The sequence below is a fragment of the Martes martes genome, assembly GCF_963455335.1.
Source record: "Martes martes genome assembly, chromosome: X".
In the NCBI taxonomy this organism is placed as follows: domain Eukaryota; kingdom Metazoa; phylum Chordata; class Mammalia; order Carnivora; family Mustelidae; genus Martes; species Martes martes.
The window spans coordinates 90019938-90036618 of record NC_137897.1 but is presented as its reverse complement, the minus strand read 5'-3'; the positions used below and the strand labels follow the sequence as shown (position 1 = coordinate 90036618).

Sequence of the window (16681 nt, the reverse complement as noted above, 5' to 3'; positions counted from 1 at the left end):
AATTTTGTCAGGGGTGAGAGAGAGAAATTCATACACGTGACCCAGATTATAATGTTTTTAGATATATTTTATATATTAACATGAAAGTGCTAATGTACAGATTGTATCTAATTTATCTCACCGTCGCTGAAGAAAATCAGCCGAATAGAAGTGCTTATTAGAGTTGGAAATCCAGAATCAACCTCTGAAAAATAAATATGTGAGGACAAAAAGGTAAAATACCTGATTTTACAAGCATGCTATATAGTAGATGCACCAGAAGGCACAGCATCAAGAGACTAGGAAAATGAAACTACAGATCTGAAGACTTCTGACACATCAGGCAGTATTAAAGCCATTGAATAGGTTATGTACACTAAAGGACAATGAAAGAGACAGAAGGAGATGCTAAAAGTTGGAAAATTTTGAGTGAGCCATTGAGTATTCATGTTCCTGTGTCCGCATTTTTCTTCCCTTAACATTTAAATGTCCTTTCACTGAACAACTTTAAGCCTCATGTCCCCTAGAGAAACAACATAATACTAGTGATTTAGAAAACTGATCTCCAAACATTTTTGACTACACTCCTAGATCAGTTTGTGACTCTTTTTTTTTTTTAAGTAATCTCTACCCCCAAGATGGGGCTTGAACTCACAACCCTGTGTTTGAGAGTCGCTGGCTATACCAACTGAGCCAGCCAAGCACCCCTACAATCCTAAAGCAGTTTTTAAAAAGCACACTTAATATATGTACTCATATTTATAAGTTGTAGACATAATAAGTATGTTAAGAAACTTCAAAAAAGGCTTATACATAGATATGGTTAAGTTTAGGAAGTGTTATCAAATATCACATAGATACTTCATGGTTCTAAACATTGCTGAAGTGTCGGTACGGATTTATGTTAATGTTTAAAGTGGGTAGTTTTTAAGGTTTTGCTAATCAGTATAGCTTCATACTATCAATACATAGCTCAGGACACACTGTACATTAGGAGTGGGAGTCATTCATTGTTAATGATAGTGTATGTACATCTGCATTTCACGTAGATTCCAGGAAACTTTAAAAATACATCTTGGCCACCTTCCAACCAGATCTGTTTGTACCATCATTTTCACTCTGTTTATGAGTGGCTAAAAAGAAAAACAACAGGTACTAGAACTGTCAGCCCCAACTTTTCTTGTTGGTTTGTGCTTACATTTCAGGATCACCTATAATCAAAGTATTCTTAAATAAATAAACAACTTGCCCGTTGAAAACTGCATAATAGGGGCACCTGGGTGGCTCAGTCGTTTAAGCATCTGCCTTCTGCTCAGGTCATCATCCCCAGAGGTCTGGAATCCAGCCCCACGTCTGGGTCCAGCTCCCCACTGTGTGTGTTGGGGGTGGGTCTGCTTCTCCCTCTACCCTCCCCACGCACTCGCACACACACTCATGTGTGAGCTTCCTCTCTCAAATAAATAAATAAATAAAATATTTTTTTAAAAAAAAGAAAACTGCATAATGTAACCCACAAATGTGCTAAAACAAGCACACGGAAATTGGAACACATGGCAATATGCCAAAAGCAGCAGAGCATTACCACCTTCTCCAAAGAGGGAAATGCCCAGGGTTCCCTGGGACAGGCCGTGTACTCAGTGTAATGTTTGAGCATGTGATGCGCACATCTAGTGAGGGTACCTGTGTCAATCTATAATATGAAATATTGGTACCTGTTAGCTTTTTGTTTTCACTTAAATATGTAATTTATTATTAACTTCCAGAACCCAAGTGACCTTCTTGCACACTTGCTAGTGTAAATGTATCCACCTTTTTTTTTAAAGTTTGTTTGTTTGTTTATTTATTAGTAATCTCTGTACCCAACATGGGGCTCGAACTCAAGACCCTGAGGTCAAGCCTTCCGTGCTCCTCCAGCTGAGCCAGTTGGGCACCCATGCATGAATCCACTTTTAAGATCATGACTTTAGAGCATGGATTTACTGTGGTAGATCTGGGTTTCCGTCTCAGTTCCACTGCTTACCAGCTCTGCGAACTCAGGCAGACACGACTTCCCTAAGTTGCATTTTTCTCGTTCTATAAAATGTAGATGTGATCACGTTTATTTCACAGGGTTGCGAGAATTAAATGAGATAATGGGTGTAGAACAATTGTGGCCAACTTCAGCACATAATTAATACATGGCTTATTTTGTCCATTATTAGCAGGATTATTTTTCTAGGCTCAGAATCTCCAGAAATGCATCACTGAGAAGGGACGGGAAATGCCCCGTGGATAATAGAATTGTCTTAGAGAACAGCCATTTGGGATGAGATTCTCTCTAACATTGGCCATGCTTAAGGGATCCGTGAGCTCACAGGGAATAAATCCATTGGTTCCTGGAGAGAACATTTTCACCGCTGTTAACTTTCTGGGATACCGTACATTTCTCTGGCCTGTTTATTGTCTGATTGGTGCTTCTCAGAGAGGTAAATTCATATCGACTTGCTTAACCTTACTCTTCATCTCTGCTTTCTATTTCAAGCCAAAGTTTTAAGATTTGGCAAGGGTTAAGACACTAAGTAGATGAATTTCAGTCATTTTCCCTCTACATATCAATTATAACTGATTGCACATTTTTTCTTGATAAACTTTCGAGTCGCGTTGCTCAGTAACACACGACACCAATGAAATTTGTGTTGCCCTCGCAATCTAATTTTTCAGTGCTAATGTTTCTGTTGCCTCTTCATGACTTTCCCCGGTGCGTTTCAGCAAAAACAACCCCAAGGGAGGAAACACAACTCTTGTTTTGCACAAGACGTATATTAAATTATTCTGCCACCCTACAGTTTATTATTGTCAAATACTGTGTATACTGTTTTTGTACTACTTCTGATTCACTGGGATTTAGTCAGACAAAAGAGTGAAATTTTGCTGTCGTGAATTGTTAAATTCATTTTGAAACCCGGTGAATTTCATCACGAGAAGCTACTCAGTAAGTTTCTCCCATTTCAAACACCTCCCTCACAAATAAGTATTGTTATATTTTCGTTCCTGCTTCATCTCCGGGAGGATCCCTGATGCCGACATTTATCACCAATCCTGCCTCAGGTGTCACTCGGTCACCATACAAGGTTGCAGGGGGCCTTTGATACCAAAGTAACAAAAAAGAAAGAAACAATCCGAAATACTTCACATTTTAGGGAAAACATCTCTTTGAAAGAGCAAACCATTTGGGAAGCCCTAACCTGTTCCATGGCCTCCAGCTCAGAAAAAAATTTGCCTACACTGGTTGAATATTCTCACCTCATGTTATTAACACAAACGAAGTCTGTCAATTAGTAGTATCTTTGGATTAACCAGACTTCTCTTTAAATAATTTAAACAGCAGAGTCGACAAAGGGGGATTATGAGCCATCCATGCATGAAGAGGGATTTGAAGCAAGTTGTTTCCTTTTCCTCCTTTTTTTTTTTTTTCCCCTTAGGTTGTTTCCTTCTTGACACTGGGGTGGAAGATAAATTATCTGAAAGAAAGGCAGGACAATTTTATTACAAGCAAATAAAATAGATAATTTTGGATCTAGCAGCACTTTAAGAAGCAGGTCCGGCCTGCTTGGAATCCTACAGTAGGGGGCAGGTGTTGTATTTAAGGCAGACTGAGGGCACCGAGACTTATGTAGCTCTGAGGACACTGGTATGTGTCCCAAATCAAAGACAACCCCCCTTGCTTGTCTTAGCAATGTACCTTGAACTGACCATTCGCCTTGGAAAAGGGTGAAAAAATAAGAGAATCCTGACCCTTTATTTCATGATCCAAAACCAGGACCCATGACTGAGTTGAACAGTACATTCTGGGCTTGGAGGTCGACCTGGCTACTCATTCAGTAAATTGTCTTTAAAATCTGAACGTGGGAGCCCACCCATTTCCTTAGATTGAGGTCTCCCTCAATTCCTGTATCCTGATCCTTTCTGGGAAGATACAAATGAACTTCTTGTTCATATTCTAAAGGTGAATATTTAAGATTATTGTATCCATTAAAAAAAAACTGTATCGAAGCCATTAAAGTCAAAATTGTTCTCTATTCTGCCTACTGAGATTTTCCAAGGAGTGTATGTGGAGCGGTTGAATATTCTTTGTAAATGTTTGGTCCAAGTGTCTCACATTGTTAGTCACCTTGTTCTCCCTTCTAATGAATTGCGACCTGAGAGGCTGGGAGATTGAATCTGTCCCCGTTCTGGGGACAAGCTAAGAAAGCCTGCTGAGAGCCTACGGTACTGTGTATCATTTTGATGTTTGAGGTAAAATACCAAAATAAATTGGTTCCCCAAAGAAAGATAGGAAATGCATACTAAAGAACTCTTGCCGTCTGCCATTCCCATCAAACGCCCAGCGACGCTGCCATAAAAGTGACTGATTTGTATTCCCTTGTATCATCTCGCGTGTTCTCCCTCTCCACCCAGCCCATCTGGCGGGTTTCTGCAGACAGTACCCTGCACGGTTACTGTGAATGGAGCATGACCTGTTGGGGAAGAAAATCAATAATCAGTTTCTTTTGCTCTTTCTATTGGAGGCAGGCGTGCTCTGCTCCATTGAAGAAACGGTCTAGTAGATTACGTTGTAACTTTCATTACGTTAAGCTTTTCATAAGACTTAACTTATAATGCCTCGGTGTCCCTCCTTCTGTTCTGTCCTCATTCCCATTGCTCCTTTTTGTCCCTCTTGTATGCTCCCAGGCAATATCTCTTCACTATTTTAGGCACTTTCTTTATTTCTTTTGGTCTAGAAATGCTAAACCATGTGTTAACAGTTTATCGCAAACCTCTTTTTCCTCCTTTTCGGTAATAACTATAAAAGAGTCTTCCCCACCCTGCTCGCACACACCAAGTTTTGTCGGTTTTTATGCGTATGGGTAGTAAAGTCTTAATGACCCAAAGTACATTCTGCCAGTGAAGTCTTATATCGTGTTTTCAATGGCAATTGTCTTAGTTTAGGACAAGAATGGATGTCGAACCAACTTGGTTTATGAACTTCCAGCTCTCTGTCAGTCTGTGTCTACAGACTTCGATCAGGGGCTGGATTTAAAGAGATAGCGCCACCCTGAACATTGTAGCAGCAGGGAGAAATTGAGTGACTGGGAAACTAGGAGATGGTCTTGATTATGTCTCAGTGGGAAGCTTTCTGTTTCACAGCTCAATGTTTCGATCCCAGACCGAACAGATGTTCTCTCACTTGACTTTGAAAAGAAGGAAATCTGTGCTTAATGGGTATGATTTTTCCTTTGAGGATGATGAAGCTCTAGAACTAGACAGTGGTGATGCTTGTACAACACTATGAATGTACTAAATACCGTTGAATTGTACACTTTGAAATGGTGAATTTCATGCTCCGTGTATTTTGCGACAATAAAAAAAAGGAAAAAACTCTAGGGAAAAAAGAACAGGACCAAAATTACGAAGAAGATCTAGTCCCCCTTAGTGACCCCGAACTGCCCTTTTCCTACTCATCTGCCAATCTCTAGCCCTCCTTTCCCTAAGTGTATGATAATGTTTGCTCTGTCTGTCTATACAGAGACACTTTTTTCTGTTTCTTTCAGGTCTACCTTTCTGACTCAGTGCTGTGTTGTCCAAGTCAGATCTACATTGTCTCCTCAACTTTGCCAATAATCATATAAATTCTCATTCCATTTATAGTGTAAGAACATACCCACCCTTTGGATGCCAATGTTTCTACTGAAATGGCTCTGTCTTTTCCAGAAAATGATCAGTGTGGAACACACTAGTGGAAACCAGGAAGATTGTGGCACAGCGTGTTATTGTTAAAGAAGCATAGGGTTTGGAATCAAAGGAATCCTCCCTACGACTTAGTATATGCCATGGTAAAAGTGAATTTTCATGAGCCTCAATTTTTATCTATAAAAAAGAGAGAACACCTGTCTCAGAGGGGAGTTGTGACCTCTAAAGATGAATAAGTTTAAAACGGTGTTACGTACAAGACACAGTCGATAAATATGAGTTCCATCTCCTGTGTCATCTAGCTCTGTCACTAATTAAATGTAGAGTCATCACCAAGCTCTTGAACCTTCTTAGCTTCCATTTCCTCAGAGAAAAATGAGGGAGAACAATGGTTTAACAGTAAGATGGAAGATGGGTAGATCTTGAACACCACCAAAAAGCTGCACCTCTCTATAATTCCTCTGGGTTATTTTCACGTTAAGTCATGCATGTTATGATCTTGAATTATAAAAGCAAATCTACTGAGCACATGTTTGTCTTACTGAGCACATACTTGTCTTACAAGTGAGAGTAAACACTCAGAAAGATGGAGCTTCTTTTTTTTTTAATAGATTTTTTAAAAGATTTACATATTTATTTGAGAGGGGAGAGAGCATGTGCCCCTGTGTGAGTGGGGGAGGGGCAAAGGGAGAGAATCTCAAGCAGACTCCGCACTGAGCCCAGAGCTCAACTCCATGACCCCTAAGATCATGACCTGAGTCAACTAGGAGTCGGACATTTAACCAACTGAGCCACCCAGGTGCCCCAGAAAGATAGAGCTTCTAAAATGTTTTGAATTTTTCTTGTTCAAGCCAGCCTAAATAGCCTCATCTTAGGGAGTGTTTCATCAAACTAGTTTACTCAACTTTTTTGTCCCACTAGGCTAACAGAAAATGCAGAATTTCACCATTAGATATTTTGAAGTTCTTGGAATAAAAATATATGCAAGTTAACAACAAATGTCTTTCATGCAAACATTTTTGTGCCAGTAATATGTCCCGGTTGATTCTAATAAGTTACTTAAAAATTCCTTCTTTTGTCTACTCAACCACTCATGTGGAAAAATTGAACCAACAAAAAGTGTATGATTTGTCAAACATTGTGTTTCTCTGCCCTCGTGGACTTTGTGGTCTCATAGGGCACATTAATGTTAACACACCATGCAAATTAATATAAAATCACACTCGAAGATATGCCACAAGTAAGGGTCCATGGAGTTATGAAACAGTCTAATACGAAGGTCAACCTAAAGCCATGGGTGTCAGGAAAGGGTTATTATTAGGTTATCTTTTCATAATGTCACACAGAAGCCTTCTCTTAACTTTTGTATTCTAAGTTGGATAATGCTACTGCTGTTCATTCAGTCACACATACTTGAATTTCACAATCATCATTGATCTCGCCTTCTTCCTAGACTTCCACCACCTTCAATCAGTCACTATAGCCTATCCTTCTGGGCAATATCCCGCACCTCCTAGCTTTTGTTTCCACTTCTAGTATTGTTCCCCATAATTATTAGCTATTGCCCCTCTGTTGGACTATGAGCATAGTGGTCGTTTTAGGGGGCCTGCTTCTGCCCTTTTCACTCTTCTAGTCCTTTCTAATCACTGAGGCCTGAGCAATCTTTATTATATCACTTCAGCGCCTACCTTAGCAGTCTGTCCCTAACTCGGTGATTTTGATGTGTGGAGTGGTTGAAAACCACTGTCTCAACCCACATTTTCACCCCTATTTCCCTCTGCTTCCCTACACATACACAAGACTACAGCAATTTCTTACATACCATCCGCATTTTCTATTTCTTCTTCTAGACTCTACTGTTCCCTCTGCTTAGAGTGGCCTCTCCTCCTCAATTGTCTGCCAATGACAGTCATTTTTAAAAATTTATTTATTTATTTATTTATTTGAGAGAGAGAGAGAATGGAAGAGCACAAGCAGATGGGGAGAGAGACCAGACTCCCTGCTGAGCAGGGAGCCTAATGTGGGACTCGATCCCAGGTCCCTGGGATCATGACCTGAGCTGAAGGCAGATGCTTAATCAACTGAGCCATCCGGGTGCCCCTATAATCCTTGTTTTCGAAGGTTTCATTCCAGAGCCACTTCCTCTGCTGGGCTTTGGGACTTCTCCCAAGTTGGTATTGATTTCGCACTCTTCTTGAGAACTCCAGGAACATTTTATTTATAGCACTTATGTGTTCTATTAGAATGTCTTGTCTCCCTTTGTAGACCATAATCACATAAAGACTTTTTCTTAGATAATTTATACCCACTGTAATGCTTAGTTTAGTTCTTTGGGCAAAGTAGGTGGTATAAGATATCTTTGTTGAGAAAATGAAACAAGAGTAAAATTGCCTGCAACTGTACTGCTATCGGAACAACTCCCCCTTAACTACAAATGTTCTTGAAGTCTCCATTGGCCATCTCTGCTTTCCATAAATATAAGCTTAGCTATATATATTAGATATACAGATATGCGAATCTACATGGCTTCAATATACACTCTTTTCATGAATAGAAAATCTATACAATTTCTGTCATTCACTTACTTTTACTTTGCAGTCTGACTTTTAATCCACCCATTTTCCAATAGCAAAGGAGATGAAATGCTTTCTGCAGAGGCAATGCTGTTGATGCCCTGCTGTGAATCACTGAGAAAACAGCCTTGGAGCGGGAACTTTGCTGCACTTCTTCAAGTAGACTTTCCATAGGTCACTTCTTTTTTTTTTTTTTTTTTTTTTTTTTTTTTTTTTTTTTTTTTTTAATTTTTTTATTTTAATAAACATATAATGTATTTTTATCCCCAGGGGTACAGGTCTGTGAATCGTCTGGTTTACACATTTCACAGCACTCATCATAGCACATACCCTCCCCAATGTCCATTTCCCCACCACCCTCTCCCATCCCCCTTCCCCCCTGCAACCCTCAGTCTGTTTCTTGAGATTGAGTCTTTTATGGTTTGTCTCCCTCCCAATCCCATCTTTTCATTTTTTCTTTTCCTACCTCCCCCCAAACCCCCCCACCTTGCATCTCCACTTCCTCATATCAAAGAGATCATATGATAGTTATATTTCTCCGATTGACTTATTTCGCTAAGCATGATACCCTCTAGTTCCATCCACGTCGTCGCAAATGGCAAGATTTCATGTCTTTTGATGGCTGCATAGTATTCCATTGTGTATATATACCACATCTTCTTTATCCATTCATCTGTTGATGGACATCTAGGCGCTTTCCACAGTTTGGCTATTGTGGACATTGCTGCTATAAACATTCGGGTGCACGTGCCCCTTCGGAGCACCACGTTTGTATCTTTAGGATATATACCCAGGAGTGCAATTGCTGGGTCGTAGGGTAGCTCTATTTTCAGTTTTTTGAGGAACCTCCACACTGTTTTCCAGAGTGGTTGCACCAGCTTGCATTCCCACCAACAGTGTAGGAGGGTTCCCCTCTCTCCGCATCCTCGCCAGCATCTGTCATTTCTTGACTTGTTAATTTTAGCCATTCTGACTGGTGTGAGGTGGTATCTCATTGTGGTTTTGATTTGTATTTCCCTGATGCCGAGTGATGTGGAGCATTTTTTCATGTGTCTGTTGGCCATCTGGATGTCTTCCTTGCAGAAATGTCTGTTCATGTCCTCTGCCCATTTCTTGACTGGATTATTTGTTCTTTGGGTATTGAGTTTGATAAGCTCTTTATAGATTTTGGATACTAGCCCTTTATCTGATATGTCATTTGCAAATATCTTCTCCCATTCTGTCAGTTGTCTTTTGGTTTTGTTAACTGTTTCCTTTGCTGTGCAAAAGCTTTTGATCTTGATGAAATCCCAATAGTTCATTTTTGCCCTTGCTTCTGTTGCCTTTGGCGATGTTCCTAGGAAGAAGTTGCTGCGGTGGAGGTCAAAGAGGTTGCTGCCTGCATTCTCCTCAAGGATTTTGATAGATTCCTTTCGCACATTGAGGTCCTTCATCCACTTTGAGTCCATAGGTCACTTCTAACGTTTGTGTATCTTTAACTCGTTTTCATCCAGTGAATTCATTTACATTGTGGACTAAAATTCAAAAAAGAAAAAAAAATGGTCCTGCTTTACAATTCATGGCATGATGCTTAAAACTTCAAAAATAGTTTGATTTATACAAAGACATAAGTCTCATTGGTTGGATGATGTCCAGTACCTTTTGACAAATAGGACCCAAAGCCAGTGAGTTTCCAAGAATAAGGGTAAAATGTCTCCCAAATTTATACAGAGATCACAGACTATATCTATATTACTATAGATTTATCATGTCCTAGAAGTGATCAGGCATTTCATGTTTTGTAGGATGGACATGAACTAACATGCAAATCTGCTCATCATTCCAGAGTCTGTAAGAAGTTTTACTAGCCTAGTAGAAGTTCTTTTTTTGAACTGAGAAAGATTTAAATAAAAATGAAAACTAGTCCTTACAACATTGAAGCTCTCTGCATTGAAGTTCTCTATTTTTTGTTTTTTCTTCGGATTACCAGTAGTCTTTGTTATGAAGGATACATCCCTTTAGGAATTGCAAAATAGGTTGCATGTTTCCTCTGGAACCCTCTTTCTGGGGTGCCTTGGTGGCTCAGTTGGTTAAGCAACTGCCTTCAGCTCAGGTCATGATCCTGGAGTCCTGGGATCGAGTCCTGCCTCGGGCTGCCTCGTCAACAGAGAGTCTGCTTCTCCCTCTGACTCTCTCCCCACTTATGCTCTCTCTCTCACTCTCATTCTCTCTCAAATAAATAAATAAAATCTTTAAAAAAGAAAAAAAAAGGTCGGTGGAACCCTCTTCCTGTCTCCCCTCCTTGGTGTCTTTGTCTTCCTGCTGTCAGCTGTGATATAAGGTCCTCTACTGAGATAATCTTTCCCTTTCCAGCCCAGACTTAAACCACTTTCCCACATCAAAAGTTATCCCATTTCTTTTTTTTTTTTTAAGATTTTTATTTATTTGACAGAGAGAGACACAGCGAGAGAGGGAATACAAGCAGGGGGAGTGGGAGAGAGAGAAGCAGGCTTCCCGCCGAGCGAGCAGAGAGCCTGATATGGGGCTCAATCCCAGGACGCTGGGATCATGACCTGAGCCAAAGGTAGAGGCTTAACCCACTGAGCCACCCAGGTGCCCCAAAAGTTATCCCATTTCTTAAGGAGTCACGCAGATAAGTGCTTCTCAACCTTTACTGTGCACGTGACTTACTGGCATCTTATTAAAATGCATATTCTCATTCTGTAGGACTGGGTTGGAGCTCTCGATTCTATATTTCTAACCAACTCCTTGGTTAGCAGATCCTCAGATCTGCTAGTTTGGGGACAGCACTTTGAATAGCAGGGTTTTAGGTGGCAGAAAAATATTTCAATCAATTTCATTTTGATCATCTAATAATGGCTTCAAAAGCTTTACTCTGTTCAGAAAAATGTACATTGTTAAATAAACCTTCAATAACTCATATGCAAATATGATACGGAATTTCAGAATACTACAGTAATACCCACGGGAGAAATATTAAGGGGACAATTGTCACTGAATGTCTCAAAGCATGCAACAGAGTGGATGGATGCTTTGCTTACAAAAACAGCAAGGGGACTCGGACAGCAGATATTAATTCGCCCACTTTATGGATGAGGAAACTGAGTTCTAGCAATATTAACTAACTGGTCTGAGGTCACGAAGATGCTAATTGAAACAGATGTTTTGAATACTGATTTTTCTGACTAGAAAAATCTATGATCTTTCTACAATGTAATTGCACCTACCTGATAACTAAAGAAATTTATCAGAGTCATAGCCTGAGAAATCCTTCAAAGGATTTTAAGATTCTAAAAATTTAACTATCAGGTAGATGCAACTGGGTTCTGAGGGGAGAGAAAACAACACTTGTTAATTCATTTTCTAATAATACACACACATGCACACATGCATAATATTACTAAGCCAAAAAGTAAAACTTTATATTCAAATAAGTCTCTAAACTTTATATGCAGTGAAGTTGATTCAAAAAAGGTAGCAATGAACATTCAAAAGTCATAGCTGAATTTAAGTAAATAACTTGCTAAAAGATGGTTTTGTTACTATTTTTAGAGTTGTATGAATTTTTGTTCAACCTTTTATTTCACCACATTTTCTTATCAATTTGTAGACTTTCATTATTTATTTATTTAAAGCTTGACTCCTCTTCTCTGAGTGTAATTTTAATATACTCTCTACTGAATTCTTACAATATAATTTGGAATAAAATTCAAGGAACAATAATAGCAGTAGGATTCTAAGTCCAATGTACTATAGGCTGATCTCAAAATAGAGTCCAGGATAATGGTCCCCATTATCAGCTTTAGGAATGAAAGAGACCAAGAAATAAATAAGATGTAATGGGAAGAAAAAAGAAGTCAAGTTCATTTTATTTATTTCTCTGTATTCAGTCAGCCACAGCCATTTCTTATAGCTGAATAAATAAAGCAAAACATAAGAGCTAGTATCTTAAAACATGTATAAAATTCAGTAATAATCATAGGCAGCAATATTCTTTCAATTGAAATGACTGCAATTTTGTCGACACAGTTTTTCTCCAAAGCCAAAAGTACCCATATTTTAAACCACTTTTCACATCCAGTCTGTTCTTCAATAGTTACAGGGCTCCATTAACAGGAAGAAGAGAGGATAACATTTCCTTTCAAACTTATTATATGACTTGGGTCAGGGGTTCCAACTAATCTTCATTGGGTTCAACTTATTATCTCCTTTCCAGACCAGGCTCTCATGCAAAAATACTGAACTATGTCCAATGTGTAGAACTTCACGTGTCTCAAGCAGGATCCGATATTTTGCAGAGACGATGCTTTCTAAACCATTGAAATGGTGGGCTCACCCGCATCCTGGCCCTTAACTGAAGATTGCATGCGACAGTTTCATTTCCACCTCAGATATACTTCGCTATCTTTTTTTGATGAGCTCATCATCCATAATGCATCTCTTTTCTCTTCTGGCCGTGAATTACCCTGGTCGTCGTGGCCAGTTTCTCATTGCATTTGCTCACTCCTTCGATTTCTCTAACTTGCAAGTGTCCTTGGTAATGCCCCACCAGTAATTTTAGATCACCCGGCCACTGAGTGGAAGTGAACAACTTCAGCAATTACCAGGCATCATTTTAACTACGTGAGGTCCACACAGGGATAATCAACAACCTAAGCTCAAGAAATGATACAAAGCAAATTATAGGTTAATTCAATCAAAGATACACATGCTATGCGATGTTTGTTCATTATACCAACATGATGTGAGGAGTGTCGTCAAATGTGCCCTGTACTAGTCTGAAAATAAGATCCTTAAAAGCCATAAAGTTTAGTTGCAGTCTTTGTAGTTAAGCATACAATTGTATGTTCTTTTTTTTTTATTTTTTTAAGATTTTATTTATTTATTTGACAGATAGAGATCACAAGTAGGCAGAGAGAGAGAGGAGGAAGCAGGCTCCCTGCTGAGCAGAGAGCCCGATGTGGGACTCGATCCCAGGACCCTGAGATCTGAGGATCTGAGCAGAAGGCAGAGGCTTTAACCCACTGAGCCACCTAGGTGCCCCTAATTGTATGTTCTTATGTTTGAGATTGAGTCAGAAAGGGCTCTTTACTTATGCGAGAATGGTAAAATGAATACATCTCCTCATAAATGATCATGAAGGCAGGTAGAAAAGCCTACCAAACATACTCTCATACTGTTGAATGGAATCAGTGTTATTTGAAATATATTAGAACAACAGCCCATTAAACTCTAAAAAGTAATGTATATAGTAGCTTCATCAATGTGGCAAACTGACCTAACACCAAACTGGGTTCGAAGGACATATAAATACTGAATAAAATATAGCTATTTTTTAAAAGATTTTTATTTATCTATTTGAGAGACAGAGAGAGAGAACAAGTATGGGGAGGGGCAAAGGGAGAGGGAGAAGCCAGCTCCCCACTGAGTAGGGAGCCCAACAGAGGGCTCAAAACCAGGACCATGGGATCATGACCCAAGCCAAAGGCAGACACAAATAACTGAGCTACCCAGGAACCCCACTGCTATTTTAATAATCATAATGAAGCTTGAAAGAAAAATTCCCAGTGGACAGAAGTCTAAAAAGAACTCAAGTTCTCAGCTCCTCCCTGTTCAACAGACAGCCCCATTTTCTGATGCATTGTCAGCCATGGACCCAAGACACCATGGTGAAAGTCGGAGTAAACAGATTTGACTATATTAGGCTTTTAACTCTGGCAAAATGTATATTGTCGCCATCAATGACCCTTTCCTTGACCTCAACTACGTGGTCTACATATTCCAGTATGATTCCACCCATAGAAAATTCAATGGCATGCTCAAAGCTGAGAATGGGAAACTTGTCATCAATGGAAAGCCCATCTCCATCTTCCAGGAGTGAGATCTCATCAACATCAAATGGGGTGATGCTGGTACTGAGTATGTTGTAGAGTCCAGTAGGGTCTTTACCGCCATGGAGAAGACTGGGGCTCCCTTGAATTGTGGGGCCAAGATGGTCATCATCTCTGCCCCTTCTGCCTATGCCCCCATGTTTATGAGGGATGGGAACCATGAGAAGTATGACAACTCCCTGGAAGATTGTATGTCTCCTGCACCAGCTGCTTGGCCCCTCTGACCAAGGTTGTCCATAACAACTTTAGCATCATGGTCCACGGTCCACGTCATCACTGCCATACAGAAGACCATGAATGGCCCCACTAGGAAGCTGTGGCATGATATCTGAGTGGCTGCCCATGACATCATCCCTGCTTCCAAAGGTGCCACCAAGGCTGCAGGCAAAGTCATTGTGGAGCTGAATGCGAAGCTCACTGACATGTCCTTCCGTGTTCCCACCCCTAACGTGTCATTCATGGATCTGACCTGCTGCCTGGAGAAAGCTGCCAAATAGGATGACACCAAGAAGGTGGTGAAGCAGGCATAAGAGGGCCCCCTCATGGGCATCCTAGGCCATACTGAGGACCAGGTTGTCTCCTGCAACTTTAACAGTGACACCCATTCCCTTTCTTCCACCTTTGATGCTGGGGCCAGCATTGCCTTCCATGACCACTTTGTCGAGCTCATTTCCTGGTATGACAATGAATTTGGCTACAGCAACCAGATGGTCGGCCTTATGGTCTACATGGCCTCCAAGGAGTAAGTGCCACATGGACCACCAGCTGTAGCAAGAGCAAGAGGAAGAGAGAGGCCCTTGGCTGCTGGGGAGTCCTTGCTTCAACTCATCACCCAACACACACTGAGACTTTCCTGACCTTTATACAGTTTGCATCCCTGACACCCTGAAGAAGGGGAGGGACTTGGGGAGCCCCTACCTTGTCATGTACCATCAACAAAGCATACTGTGTCCAGCCAAAAAAAAAAAAAAAAGACTCAAAACCAGGGGGATATAGATTAGCTAGTTATTATGGTGATGTAAGGGCTCTCTGAATGACATATCTAACAAGGATTCCAGAAGAAGAAGATAGGAAGTAGGGAAAAAACAGTAGTGAAAAGAGGGGAGAATTTAAGGAAGATACGAATACTCAGGTCGAAATGGATCCAATGGAGATGAATCAAACTAAAGTGACATGTGGAAACAAGATAGGGAAACTGTAGAATAGCAAACACAAAGGAAAAGATTACAAATAATCCAAAGAAGGACATGTTCCCCCAATAAAATGGCAATCATATGGACCATAGATTTCGTATCAACAAAGCATACCAGGAGGCAGTGGACATCTAGGATCCGACAGCTGAGGGAAAATAACTGCCCACCTAAGGCTGCTAAATATTCAAGAGTGAATGTGAAAAAAGACATTTTCAGACAGCCACTGAATGAATTTACCACTCACGAATGCTCACTGAAAGCGTGACCAAAGATTATCCTAAAATGAGAAAAAGGCTGACTCTCGAAAGAAGTAATGGAAATGCAAAAGGACAGTGGTGAACAAAGAAGTGGGCACATATGCGAGGAAAGCTTATGAGGCATCACTTGTAAAATGTGTACTATGAGGACCACTTTGGGCAAGTTTTTTTTTTTAATTTTATTTATTTATTTGACAGACAGAGATCACAAGTAGACAGAGAGGCAGGCAGAGAGAGAGACAGAGAGCGAGGAGGAAGCAGACTCCCTGCTGAGCAGAGAGCCCGATGCGGGGCTCGATCCCAGGATCCTGAGATCATGACCTGAGCTGAAGGCAGAGGCTTAACCCACAGAGCCACCCAGGCGCCCCCACTTTGGGCAAGTTTAAAAACAAGTTGGGACTGTCACTTCTGGGAAGACAGAGGTGGATTTTCCCTATCCCTCCTGCTAAGTACAACTGAAAATGCTGGACATTATATATAAAACAAACATATAAAGACTCTGAAAGGTGGAAAAGAAAGCAAGTCAGTTACGGACTTTTGCGACCAAAGAATGGTACACTGCTGAGTTCTCAGATAGAAGGATAGATACTTGATAGAAAGACATAGAAATAGATACATCTCCATCCCATGAATATCAACAGGAGCAGACAAAAAAGCTTTAGCGAGACTTATTGTCTCTAGCCAAAGAACCAGGAAGGGGAGAGCTTAATAAGACAAAAACCTTTTAGACAGCAACCAGTCTACTGCATTCAAACACCATGGAAGAAACTGTAACCTGACTCCCACCCATGAAAGCAAAGGTGGAAGGGGGAAACTAGACACCCACTCTCACAAAGCTCTAACAAGTTTCTCCAACACCACTGATTAGATGTTTCAGAGAAAGCCATATTAAAAGCAGGGACTTTTATCCCCACAGCCTGATAATCAGTCCCACCCCCCATGGTGTCAGACGGTATGATGTGGGGAGCCTGAGCTTACACTCCAACCACTGTCAGTGAGGCATTGTGCTCCCTCCCTGCCGGAGTTGTGTAAGAGGCGGCCTAGTGGAGAGTCAGGACATTTACCATTTTGTGGAACAA

General features: G+C 40.5%; 1 pseudogene across 1 annotated transcript in view; it reads left to right on the top strand.

The window, feature by feature from the left end:
- Nucleotides 1–14898, top strand: part of LOC308337463 (glyceraldehyde-3-phosphate dehydrogenase-like) — a 125383-nt pseudogene extending 110485 nt beyond the window's left edge. Inside the window, exon 6 of the transcript in view lies at nt 13830–14898. The product of the transcript in view is annotated as a glyceraldehyde-3-phosphate dehydrogenase-like (transcript). The remainder of the gene's footprint in view (nt 1–13829) is intronic.
- The last annotated feature ends 1783 nt before the right edge of the window (nt 14899–16681 follow it).